Source organism: Lactuca saligna, chromosome 7, assembly GCF_052625555.1.
Source record: "Lactuca saligna cultivar CGN05327 chromosome 7, ASM5262555v1, whole genome shotgun sequence".
In the NCBI taxonomy this organism is placed as follows: domain Eukaryota; kingdom Viridiplantae; phylum Streptophyta; class Magnoliopsida; order Asterales; family Asteraceae; genus Lactuca; species Lactuca saligna.
Window position 1 is genome coordinate 34,030,327 of NC_136423.1, and position 12,044 is coordinate 34,042,370.

The following is a 12,044-nucleotide window of genomic DNA, read 5'->3' on the forward strand; positions in this document are numbered from 1 at the left end:
TGGGGAGTTTACGGCCAAGACTTGTTCTTGGGCCGTAAACTCTTGTAAACCCTTCAAGATGTATGTTTTAATGGTACAACAAAGTCTCATACACCTTAGATAAATCCTAGAAGGCCATATAGTGAGTTTGGGACAATTTGGCATATATTTTTGGGGAGTTTACGGCCCAAGAACACCCTTGGCCGTAAACTCTTCATTTTGTGCTCAAATGTGAAGTTAAATGGTACAACACACTTCCAAAGGCCTTAGCTAAAATCCTTACATGCATTTGAGGTTTTGGGACTTGTTTGACACAAAAATATGGGTGTTTACAGCCCAAGCTTAGCCTTGGCCGTAAACTCCTCTTTTTGCCATCAAATGATGTTGTTTGATGCATTTAAGCCTTCCTTGTTGTCAAGTCTAAATTGCCAAACACCCTAGATGAGTTTTTGGGACATTAAACAAGTGTTTTTGGGGTGTTTGAGGTGTTTACGGCCTAAGCACATGCTTGGGCCGTAAACTCCTTTTTACATGTCTAATCCATGTGTTTTAGTGTCCAAACCCTTCTAGATACATGCCTTAATTAGTATACTAGCTTAACATGAGGAAAAACTTGATCTTTGGCATGATTTTGGGGGTTTATGGCCTAAGGAGCTTCTTAGGCCGTAAACTCCTTTATGGTCCTTGATTCTCATGATTTTGGACTCTAAAAGCAGTAAAGTATGATTAGATTAAGTTAGGGGATGAATCCTTACGTTTGGAAGTCGGAAATTCGTGGATTTGGAGTCGATTTCGGGTCTAGAGAGAGAAAGTAGTGAGAGAGAGGTGTAATTGTGGTAAAAGAGTCCAATTGAAGTGTTCAAGTGTTTTTATATGTCTCGGGTATTGTACCCGATACACGGCTACTCGATGCTAAAGTTTAACGGGGTTAAAACTTTTTACCCGGGTGAAGTGGTTGAAACAGTAATACAACTCTATTAGGTTAAACTAGATTAACACGTATGAGTTATATTACTTATAATGATATTAGGACATGCATATAATTTGATATTCGGATATTAACGATTCCAAATATTACATAAAATAACGTACGTTAACGTATTCCGTTAGGGAAAATGGGATTTGTGACGGGAATAGATTTAGGGTTGTCACAACATTTAATCATAAGATATTTGATATGTAATGTGTAAACTTGACTTATATTTTATGATTGTTTGTTACATTCCTCGCATGTTTGAAAAAATATTTTTCCTTTGGAATTTAGGATATATATATATATATATATATATATATATATATATATATATATATATGTGTGTGTGTGTGTGTGTGTGCGTGTGTGTATGTTTGTGTGTGTGCATGTGTGTGTGTGTGTGTTTGTATATATTTATATGTAGAGTTTGATTGGTGATTTTAGTGTCATCAGACATTTTATGTAATTAGAACTAATATGTGAGCTATGGGACTTATTATATGTACTATATATTATATGTTTAGTGAATGTAGAGTGCATGCATATATAAGAATGAATTATAAGATGATATAACAGAATATTGGGGGTCAAGGGGGCCACTATCCTTTCCAGGGTCCTAGGAGCAGCGCCCCTAGCGGGTCTAATGGGCGGGGTATGGGGAAATCCCCCAAAAGGTCTTAGGAAATTTGAATTATTTTCTGTAAGGAAAATGCAAATTTTAATGAGTGATTATTGTAAGATTGACAAATATCGTTAGTTTTGGAAAACATTAATTAAGCCATTAAATACATGATTCTCTTAACTAATTTAGAAGCCGGAAACCCTAATCTATCAAAGCATAAATATGGATCCTCAACTGAGCTGTCATTAGATTCTTCTTATCTCTCTTTCTTCTAATTGATCACATAATTCTCTGGGAAGTTGGATTACATTTCTGTGCCCAGATTCGTGAGTGTCCCTTTAGATTATGCTAGAATGGATTTCTTGTAATCCTAATATAGGGTAGAATATTAGTTCGGAAAGTGAACTTAAGGAAAAGCTGAATCTGTACAACCCTTTATTCCTGTGGTTGAAAATAAACCATGGAATCCGAATAACAAAGGGCATGGAAAATGCAAGAAAGAAAATTTCCCAAATAAACAAAAAGAAAAAGGAGCTGGTTTGCTGAAAGTAGGGATGGCAAAAAAACCCAAACCCCGAATTTTTCGGGGAGGGTCGGGTCACTCTTATCGGGTTTCGGGTCATTATCGGGTTTTTGGTTCGGGTTCGGGGCAGGGAGTGGGGTATGCATGCCCCGACCCGCCCTGCCCCGAAAAAAATTATATATATATATATATATATATATATATATATATATAATGACATTTTATCCCTCAAACCCTTTACAACCACCACTCTAACCCTAAATCCCATTACGTATTCCCAATTTCCCACTATCGCTTCTCTTCTAAGTTCCTGCTGATAACCCCGTTACGGACAATCGAAAATTCAAAATTGAAAACAACAAAATTTCCTCTATGTTCTCGCTTGTTCGTTTTCATCGAAGAGTCGAAATAAAGTAATCGACACTCGATGCTTCCCGTTGTCTTGCAGAATCGCAGTCGACCTTCCCGTTGCCTCGCAGATTCATTAACATAGGTGACGACCAACTTTGAATTCAGGTAAGAATAAGTATGTTTTTTTGCTGATTGTATTCAAAGCACATTTGTTTCCAGTGGCCACAATATCGTTTTAACCGTTAAAATTGAACCTCAAATGTTTAGTGTACACTACGCATTTTTTTTATAGTTGATGAATCTGAGTTGTTTAGAATCCTATTGTTAACTAGATCTATTTATTAGTTTAGAATCTCGTTGAAACTGTGACCTGTTGTTTACATGGTTAGTCTAAAATCATGTTGTTAAACTGTTGAATCTGATCTGTTTTTACCTGATTAGTTTAGAATATGATTACCTGTTTAGACTAAAAGCCTATCTAAAATCCTCTTGTTTAACTGTTTAACTGATCTGTTTTGGAACTATCGAATCTAATATCACATTGGTTGTTATGTTGATTCAATGGATCAAGAAGGTGGGGCACATATTAATGATATGTTTGATGAAGATGAAGATGAAGTTGTGGTTCAAAAAGGGCAACACGTACACCAACATATCCTCATTTTACAAAAATTAAATTGAATGGTGAAGTTAAAACAAAATGCAAGCATTGCTCTAAAGTATTGGGTGTATATTGCAATAATGATTTAGTTTGATTTTGAGTTTGTTTAACCCTACAAAAGAAAGCTGGATAATAAGCTTGGATGATGTTGCTTTATTTTGAGTTTGATTTAATGTTTACATGTAATGTACTATTGTGATGAATTTAGTAATTTCTATTTGGTTCGCTTATGTTAAGAACTTATTTGTATTTTAAGCCTTTGTAAGGTTTTAATTTCTCAATTATTTCATTGTAGTTTTCTAAATATTTTCTGCCACCATTTTTGGGTTTTGGGTTGGGTTTTCGGGTCTATATCGGGTTTCGGGTTTAGGGTCGGGTTCGGGGATATTTTTAGCCCCGACGGGGTGCCCGGATAAGAAACCCGTCGGGTTTCAGGTCGGGTTCGGGACAAATATAAATATCGGGTTCGGGTATGGGATATGTTGCCCCACCCCGAAGCCGCCCCATTGCCATTCCTAGCTAAAAGTGCTTCCAGGTGGGATATTGCAAGCGTGATTGTCATATGAATTTTGGCAACAATGGTTCTCGTAACAGTGGAGTCAATGGAAGTGGAAATAGGTCTAAGGACCAAGTTAAAGGAGGTCTGTTTTTGACTAACTTTGATAATTCTAAATATAATTATGTTTATTATGTTTCAATTACTTGATGGATCGACTTTGGCACAACAAACCATGTATGCAAGGATGATCGGTTGTTTGAAACATTAACATCGCTTGAAGATGGATGGTGTAGCGTATGAGAGTTGATTCTTTTAAACCTATTTGTGGCGTCGGTGTCATTAATCTTGAATTTACTTCTAGAAAGATTGTTCGACTTTTTGATGTTTTGTTTGTTCCTAAGATTCGAAAGAATCTTATTAGTGGTAGTTGTTTGACTTCTGATGGTTTTAAACAAGTTTATGAATCAGATAGATATATATTGTATCTCGAAGTGGAATGTTTATTGGTTTGGATATTTAAATAATATAATGTTTTGTTTGAATGTTATTGATAAGCTATTTCCTATTCTAAATTCTGCTTTTGTGTCATCTTCTTCTAAATTTGACGACTCTATGCTTTGGCATGCTAGATTAGGTCATGTAGCTTTTAGAATGATGCATGAAATGTCAAAATATGGTCTAATTCCACCATTTGACATGAATCTAGAAAAATGTAAAACATGTATTCTTAACATCCATTTCCTAATGCTACTAGAAAATTAACTATTTCGGAACTTGTACACAGTGATTTGTGCGATTTCCACTATACTTCTTCTTTGGGAAATAAGAAGTATATGGTTACATTCATTGACGATTATACTCGATTTTTCTATGTGTATTTGATTAATGCTAAAAATAAAGCATTGGAAAAGTTTAAAAGTAAACAAAACTGAGGTGGAATTACAATTGGTTAATTCGATTAAATGTATTAGAACCGATCGGGGATGTGAATATATGGGATCACATATACTTCCAATCAATGGGTATCATTCGTGAAACCACAAGAACATACTCGCCCCAACAAAATGGAGTTGCCAAACGCAAAAATTGAGTTTAAAAGAAATGGTTAACTCAGTGCTTTCTTACTCAGGATTGAGTGAAGGATTCTAGGGATAGGCCATGTTAACGTCTTGCTATATTATGAATAGAATTCTAAATAAAAAGAAAAAAAACAATCCCATATGAACTTTGGTTCTAGAAAAAATGAATTTGAGCTATTTTTGGATTTAGCGATGTCGGGTAGTTGTAAAACTCACCGAGCCCAAAAGAAAAAATTTGGGAGAACATGGAATGAATTGTATTTTCATTAGATATGTTGAAATTATAGATCATATAGGTTCTATGTAATGGAGGCTAATGATTCAATACCAATTAACACAATTATTGAGTTACGAAATGCAATTTTTGATAAGATGCATTTTTCATCGTTTAAAAGGCCTAAATTTCTGACTTTTGGTGCTAATGAATGCAAAATCTATAAATTTGAGATGGTGTTGTTATATCTGAAACACAAGAGCTTTTTAGAAGCAAAAGAGGCCGAATTATGAAAGATTTCAGTTCCGACTACCAACTGTATTTTGGTGGAAGGTTCAAGGGATGAAAGTGGTCTTGAATACTCTTATTGTTATAGTGGTTTGGATGATCATAAGACATTTTAAGAGGTCATGGACTTTCAATATATTTTCTTTTGGAAGGAGGTGATTGATGATGAAATATCATCAATTCTTGAGAACAACACTTGGGTGTTGTCTGATTTGCCTCTATGTTCTAAACTAGTTGGTTTCAAATGGATTTCAAAAGGAAAATTAATGTTAATGGGACTATTGACAAGTACAAATCCGGTTGGTCATTCATGGTTTTAGGAAAAAAAAACCCGATGTTGACTATTTTAATACTTACGCTCTGGTTGCATTTATTTATACTATTATACTGTTGATTGACTTTACAAGTATTCAAAATTTGATTATACATCAAAAGAATGTTAAAACATTCTTCTTAAATGTTTTCCTTGATGAAAAAGTTTACATGAAACAACCATAAGGTTTCGTTGTGCCCGGTAAAGAGTATATGATATGTAATTGGTTAAATCTTTGTATGGGTTCAAACAAGCACCCAAACAATGGCATTAAAAGTTTGATAAGGTTATTTTGTGCTTTGGTTTTAAGTTAAATCAATTTGACAAATGTTTTTTATAGTAGATTTAATGATACTACTGGTGTAGGAGTGATCATTTGCTTATATGTAGACAACATGCTAATTTTTGGTACTAACGAAAGATCAAATAGATGAAGCAAAGAAATTGTTGTCATCTAAATTCTCCATGAAAGACTTAAGAGAGGCTAATGTAATTTTTTACATATGGATTAAATGGGTGAATAGAGGCTTGGTGATAACTCAAAGTCATTATGTTGAGAAAATTCTCAAACAGTTCAATTTTAGTGATTGTTCTCCCGTAAGCACTCTCATAGATTCTAGTGTGAAGTTAATGCATAACACTGGCATTCTTATTTCATAATTAGAATACTCTAAGGTTATTGTTAGCTTGATGCATGCAATGAAAATTACTAAGATTTACATTGTTGTTGTGGTAAAGTTGAGCAGGTAGACTAGTAATCCTAGTGCTTATCATTGGCAAGCAGTTAATAGAGTGTTTAAGTATCATAAAGGAACCATGGATTGAGTTGCTTGGGAATTCTATTAGTTTTAAAAGGTCATTCAGACACATGTTGGATAACCAACATGGAAGACAATTACTCAACTACTGGTTGGGTATTATTGCTTGGGGGAGGTGCCATTTCCTAGGCTTCCAAGAAGCAAACTTGCATTACAAAGTCGACAATGCAATATGAGTTTTTTTTCATTACCTGCTGTTGGTAAAGAAGAAAAGTGGCTAAAGAATTTAGTGTATGAGATTCCTTTGTGGTTAAATCCAATAACACCCATTTCTATCCTTTGTGATAGCACAACCTCCTTAGATAAGGCATACAACCAGGTTTATAATGGCAAGTCCAGACACTTAGGTGTTAGAAACAATATGATTAGAGAAATAATCGTGAATGGTGTGATTTCGGTCGAGTTATGAAATCGTAACAAAATGTGGCAAATCACTTGACGAAAGGTCTGAAAAGACACTTGGTGCACAATTCTATTATATATGGGATGGGATGTGTAATGGTGACACACCTAATTCCTTTGTAATATGATATTAAGATTTGTATTCAATGTGGAAAGCTCACACTTATAGATTGGAACACATAAAATATATATATCCCAGCTTTGTGTTTAGTTCTGTAGTTGACCATGTTGAAGTTTAACTTCTTAATAATTTCTTTGATAAATGTATGTGTAGATACATGAAGTAAAGGAATTGCCTATGTGATTGTGAAGTGTAGCCGCATTTCAGGAGGTTAAGGACTTGGCCTTGATACAATCATGAGAAGATTAGGACATACAACTTTATAACAATGTCAAGTTGTATCTTGCTAGATAGTTCAATAAACTAGTATGTATTTTACTTTCAGATATTCATTTCGGTTGAAGAATTCAATTCTTGGCACACCTTGATTCTCAATTATTTGAATTGTTTGCTACTAAGATTGGAATCCAATCATTTCGACATTTTTATGTATGTATTGGTTTAGTTTGTTTAGATAATTTTATGTTAGTTCACGGGTTACACTAAAATGTGCGGGGGGGGGGGGGGGGGGGGGATTGTTGGAGATTTTAGTGTCACCATACATTTTTTGTAATTAAAACTAAATGTGAGCTAAAGGTCTTATTATATGTATATTGTACGTTTGGTGAATGTGGGGTGCATACATATATAACATCAGATTATAAATCGGTAAGCAAGGGTGAAGGGGATTGCACCCCAGTATAGGGTCCTAGGGGCAGTGCCCTTAGTAGGGTCTAAGGGCAGAGCTCCTGGTGGTGGTAAGATTGACAAATCTTGTCAGCTTTGGAAATCATTAATTAAGCCATTAAATCCTTGATTCTCTTAACCAATTTAGAAGGCGAAAACCCTAATTTGTCAAAGCATATGTACGACTCCTCTATTGAGTCGCCATTAGACTCTTTTTAGTTATCTTTCTTCTAAATGATCACATAATTCTTTAGCAATCTGACTTACGTTTTTGTACCCATATTTGTGAGTGTCCCTTTTGATTTATCTAGACTATATTTCTTGTAACCCGAACATAGGATATGAATATTAGTTCCAAAAGCGAACTCATGTGCTTCGATGGAAATCCGGTTCTCCGCGATCACCCTAATATACCCCCAATAAAGCTTTGTTGGGTCATGGTATGGTACCGAAGGCAGAAGCACGGTTTGGCTAATAGTTATCAAATTATTTCCAAGTTACCAAAACATATCAAAGCTTCGACGTGTTTCAGTTTTGTCTGTGCATTCTTGAAGGAGAATTAGATTTTCTCTTAAAGTATACCATGGATACATTGGCTCAACCATGAAAATATAGGTCAACGATACTATAAAGATATCTCACTGATTGTAACCCTAGATATAACATGATACATAGCACACACAATGAATATGTGAACAATGTAACAGGAGTGTAGTAAATACAAGATTTGTATAACATTTAGAAATAAAGAAAGAATTTCGCTAGTTTTAGATGTGGATATAGATCAGTAGACCATCAATTGAACCACATTACATCCTTGTGTTGTTAGTTCTTGCATTCTATTATTGTGATAATTCTTCGAGTTTATTCCCCGTTATTCCTTAACAATTGGTATCAGAACTAAGAACTATGAATGAAGACAAAAAGATTAAGAACGATAAATTTGAAGATCATGATTTTGAATTCTGTAAAATGAAGAAGATTATCAAACAAAAAATAATATCATGATTGATATATCAAGTTTAATTCAATAATATCAAGATTGATATATGTTGACATTAGGTTAGAATACGAAGTCCAAGAAGTGTTGTTATTGTATTTACTTCAGGAAAGTTGTTTTGGAATGGTCACCATGGTGAGTAGTTCATCTAGAACTACGAAACTAACCTTCAAAATAATTTAAGATCTAATCCTTAGGGAAGAAATGTGAATGAATAATGTTGGCGAGAGCTCATACGATATTATAAGCATGGAAGAGAGGGGAGAAAGTTGAACAAGGTTGGTAACTGAAGAGGTAGGTTGAAATCAAGGAGAAAAGGGCAATAAAAAAGGCAGAAAACACCGTATGTGACAACCTGCAATTTTCTTTCGTACAAACTCTAAAGTCAATCGCTTCAATTAAAAGTCAATTACATTTCTAATAATTGTTAGCCAATTTAAAGTCCATTTGAGTGTTTTTAGTATTTATTCTTCAAACGAACGAAGGAAAGGAAGTACCGTCTCGGGTCTTAAAGTTGCAAAACCACACATACCACCATAATAAGGAGTTCACGGCCAAACTTTTAGAGTTTGGGCCGTAAACTCCTATGTGGCCGTGAACTCATGCCTTAGGCATGAGTTTACTCCCCAAACTCTTCATTTCTCACTTCCACCCTCAAGTTTACTCCTCATTCTCTCTTAACTAGCATCTTGTTCTTCACCCGATCTTCCGAAACGTAAGTGTTTCTCGACTTGATTTGTTGTTATAACCTAACATCTAGTAGTTATACATCATTTCATCCAATCATTCTTTCTTTTCAACTAGATCTTCTAGTGTTCTTCAAAACACCAAGAACACACACTAGTGTTCTTGGACCTTAAACACCAAATCAAGCTTTTATCTTGTAAGTACACTTGCCCTAGCTTCTTGTGTGCTTAATATGAACTTGATAATACTTGAAAATCATCAAGAATCATAAGAACAAAGTAGTTTATGGCCAAGGATGTTCTTGGGCCGTAAACCCTTCTTAAGGGGGTTAAATGGATCCTAGTCCCTTCCTAAGCCTTGGATACTAACCTTGATCCTTCCTAGAAGTGTTTAAGACCTTAAAAAACAATTAAAACATATCCCCATAAGATTTTATGGCCGTAAACACATAAGGATATGGTCCTTAGCTGTAAACTCTACAAAGTGGTGATCTTGTGCCCTTAATGCTTTCCTAAGGCTTGGACTTGATTATTGGATGCTCATTCATGACTTATAAGACCTCAAAACACAAATTGACACTTAGTACCATGATTTTACAACCATAAACTCATGGGGAAATGACCATGGGCCGTAAACTCCATAAGGAGTGGTCCTTGGGCCATAAACTCCAATGCCATGCCATACAACCCTTTAGATGCAACCCTTTGGTACCTATAACACTTGAATCAAAGTGTTTCCATGTCCTATAGTGTTCTAACTTGATTAACTAGTTGTCAAATGACTAATTAGAAACATATATGTTTCATTATTTGTTAACTAGGATCATTGAGTGTGTTCAAGTCCTCACTTAACACTTAGCATCCTTTACCGATCCTACTATCGCATCACTTATTTCAGGTGAGTTATGATGGGTTTTGGTCATAAGACATCCTATGTGCTCATACAAACCCTAATGCTTGGATCTAGGTTTCTCTATTGTACATTCTTTGAATCCAAGACTATAAACCCTAATTCTAGTATATGAAATTGATATTAACATATGAATGGGTTTAAGAACATACCTTGATTGTTATATAGCAATAACAATCCTAATTCAACCTTGAATTGACTTTGGAATGCTTAGAGTCACAAGTGTCACTCCTCTAATGGCTTACAAACACCAAGAGCAAATGGAGAAGGTATAAAGAGAGAGGAGAGAGGTTAGAATTCGTCCTTAGGACTTCTTTGGAACAAGTACACGAATTCTAAGGCCTTAGGGTCTTTATATAGGTGTAGAGATAGGGTTTCAGTCATTATCTTTATCTAGTTGCTTATCCACAAAGCAACCATAAGATAAGCCTTGAAAACCCTTATCCTTTATCCTTTGGAAGATTTCAAGGATCCTTATCTCCTTGAATTCGTTCAACCCATATTTAGGATAACCATTACCATATTTTGTAACTATCACATAATTACAATTCAGCCTCTCTAGTTTAATTAATTACACTTGATCACAAAATTAATTTCTAATTAATTATTGACCAATATTAATTAAGCAAATATGATTTCTCCTTTAATATATTATTCTTATAACATATTAATAAATCATAATAACCTCTCTCTCTTTATTTATTTCTCCAATCAAGTTGCTTTGGTGAAGGCAACCCAAAAGGACCATGCACCATCGGGTCAAGTACATACCAAAATAGTTATGGACTTAGACACTAATCCAACAGTCTCCCACTTTGATAAGTCTAACAACTATTCTGCGTATGACTTCAGATCCTGATCTGCAATCGTAGCTTTCCAAAGCCACTGTCAACTCTGATCATATCAGATACGCGTGTCCTTAGATAAGGGATCATATATTCCTCCATTCTAGATATCGTATGAGATATGATTTCAAATCATTCTCTTTGTACTATATCTCGATTTCTGATTTATGACGACAGACTAATTGAACAAATCAAATTAGCCCTAGCCCGGCCGAGGATTTACGTTTGTCATCACTAAACCATCGAGGAGCCCAAAAGATATCGCTTTTATTCTTTGAATAAAAGGAACGGATAAACTTTGATACAATGCTTTCTTGCACTTACTAACCAAATCACACACAACAATATGTTTTATAACACCAAGTTACTAGTGCGTTTACATATTATCAATGTGCAACTGACTAGCAAGATACAACGCACACATCTCAGTTTCAAGAATATAAGATGTTATCGTCTCACCAATCACTCGTGATATAATTCATGGAGTGATCCAAGTGAGCGTGGGTTTAATCCAATGCTCAAATTCATATTCATAAGCACTCATGAATGTTGCAACAAACATTTGCTTATGTCTAATACTCTTTTAGAAAATCCACACACCAATTCACGACAGTCTTCATTCATATCTACTTCCAACATATGAACGACTGTGGCCCGTTTGAATAATTCGATTATTCTTAATAAACTCAATTATTCTAGAAGTCAAAACATGCAAAGTGAAACACAAGAATAATACTAATCCCATATGGCCTCAACCCTTTGAGCATAAATAAAACACGTTTTATTTATCACCATATTGATTACTCATTATTTGTCGTTTCGGGCAATCAACTTCTTACTTGAATCATTACACTTGTCCCATGCTCCTAGCATGCACACAATGTTTACCTATGGTTCTTACTTTTGTGAAATAGACAAATTGAACACATTTCCAATCATTCTCATTTTACAACTCCAAATCCATTTTCTTAAGTGTAAGAATATCAAATTCTTGTTACTTATAGAATATACTAGATTCTAACACTTTATGCAACGATCCTTTTGTAATGTTACTGCACCAAAGTCTCAAAGACTATTGCCAATGATATTACAAA